The following is a 2,522-nucleotide window of genomic DNA, read 5'->3' on the forward strand; positions in this document are numbered from 1 at the left end:
TTCTGGAGTCTAGGGAGTGATGATTTTCTGTCAGCTTGCTGGGGAAGCCTCCAAACACTGATCCGGAGCTCGTATATTCCTCTAGGATTCACCTTTTCATGGAAAACTACTGTGTCTATTTTAGAAAGCTACCCGTAGTGGTTAATCCTGATCAACTTCACCAGATTAAGAGGTGATTCGATTGTGAGGGTGCTCACCTCATGCATGGATTAGTCCATGAAGGCGCTTCTAGCTGGATGGGCTGCTGGGAGGTAGAGCCCAGGGAAGGAGATACACCACTGGAGGCCTGACTTTGAGGGGTATGTCTTATCTCTGGCCACTGTTTTCTGGCCCTTTCCTTCCCTTTCTGTTTCCTGGCTGCGGTGAGGTAAGCAGGTTTGCTCTACCATTCTCTTCTGCCAGATATTTCTGCCTTGGTGCCAGCCAACCATGCACTGGATCCCATGAAACCATGAACCAAAAGAAACCTGTAAATTGATCGCATGACATATTTTATCCCAGCAATAGAAAGGCTATTACTTTTACCATATTTGAGCCTACCTTGTTGGCCCGTGTAGTTATCATAGCTCACTGGGTTCCTACACACAACAGCCTTAGGACGGCTGAATCGCATTCCTACCGTAGATTAAGAAATCAGCCTAGGAAGATGTGTACTTCATCCAGGGAAAAGCATCCCACAGGTGGTAGAGCCAGTCCTGCACCACGAGTTTTTAATCGATGCTTGTTTACTCTTTCTATGATTAGAACCCAGAGACTCTCATAATAGTTCTGGAGTAACCAGGTGCAAATAATGTAGGATTGCTTAGGAAAAACAGTGCTTGCTGAAAGATGATAGGAAATATTCAAGGAGACTGAACTCCACCAACCTGTTGCTTGGCTGTCCTCAGCATCGCATGCAGGTTTTCAGGGTTCTACAGGAATGTAGTGTGCCTGGCTGTTCATATGATAGGCCAGAGCAGCTGAGTTCCATCCTCAGGCAGTCCACAACCATTCCTGTCATTTCAGTGCAAGGGCCTGGGGAGCCAGCTAGGTGTAGGAAGTGGGAGGGAGCCTCAGGGCGAGCAGGATTCAGGGTTGCTGACCCCCACGATGGGCACCCCACCTGGTCTGTCAGCTGATGTCCTGGAAGGGGCGGTACTGAAGGAACAGGTTTTATTGACAAGGGAAGAGAATGAGCAGTATCACCATGTGCAGAGGGAACCTTGAGTGTTGGGCAACTTGCTCAGTTGACCCCTGTTAATGCCAAGCCAGATGGAGCACATCCACACTGCTCAAAGGCGAGTTTGTAGCATGCAGGAAGACACATCTGAAGCAGAGGCTTAATTGGACCAGGCTTCTGCATGCAGAATGCTTCTCATTGAGAGACCTCACCTCCGTATGCCCAGCACTAGTCCCAATAGCCGACATGTGACCCAGTGCCTCGCACACTGCAAGTATTCAGCAAGTAACTGTTCATTGATATACAGCGTAGGTCGTAGGGACTCCACGCTGCTAAGTTCTCCTTCAGCCTCTGGTTTCTAAGATGTGCATCATTAGAAAGCAGCTCTTGCAAGTACTGAGGTACCAGTAGTGTTTGCCAGGGTACAGCAAGGCTGATCCAATTCAGCTACTCTTTCCCTGTGTGTGTTTAAGCAGGAAGAAGCCTGTTGCCTAGCAAATGCGTGTTTGTGTTGTGTTCTATCAAATCTGTGCATGTGCAGTTGATGGGGGCAAGTGTTCCTGACATGCATAGTCCTGTCTATGCAAGGTCCAGCAAGTCCTTCCCTTCGCTCTCCAATGTCTGAAGACTTAGTTTGTGGAAGTCTGCATTCCCTCATGCATTTGGGGATAGCTCCTTCATTCCCTTTCCTGCCAACCTTGACTTAGGACAGGATAAAGAGATCTGGGCTGTGGGGACAGATGGCAAAGGTGGAAGCAGCCCAGCTCCCTGTCTCAACCTTCTGTGACCACTGGGCAAATCTCTTCATTTGCCTTCCTCCAAAATTCACATGTTGGAACCTCAGAGCCAATGGGATAGCTATTAAGAAGTGGTGTTTTGGGGGAAATGATTGAGTCACAAGAGTTCCACCCTTATGAAAGAGATTATCAAAGGCGTCAAAGGGAGCTTGGTCCCTTTTGCCTCATGAGCGCAACAGCGAGAGGCACCACCTTGGAAGCAGACAACGAGCCCCTACTCCCACCCCCAATGCTGAATCTTTGACACCTTGATTTAGGCTTCTCAGCCTCTGGGTTAGAGAACCATGAGGTTCTCAGTAGTAGGTTCTCAGAACCTCTGGGTTCTCAACCATGAGAAAAATTTTGATTACTTATAAGTTGCAGTCTACTTTATCATAGCAGTTCAATAGACTGAGAAACATTGATCAACACTAATCTCTTTCATGAGGATAGAACTCTTGTGATGCAATCATTTCTCCAAAAACTCCACTTGGTAATAGCTATCCCCTTGGCTCTGAGGTTCCAACATGTGAATTTTGGAGGAAGGCAAATGAAGTGATTTGCCCAGTGGTCACAGCAGGTTGAGA

This window comes from Chinchilla lanigera, unplaced genomic scaffold (assembly GCF_000276665.1).
Source record: "Chinchilla lanigera isolate Chin_1 unplaced genomic scaffold, ChiLan1.0 scaffold00086, whole genome shotgun sequence".
In the NCBI taxonomy this organism is placed as follows: Eukaryota; Metazoa; Chordata; class Mammalia; order Rodentia; family Chinchillidae; genus Chinchilla; species Chinchilla lanigera.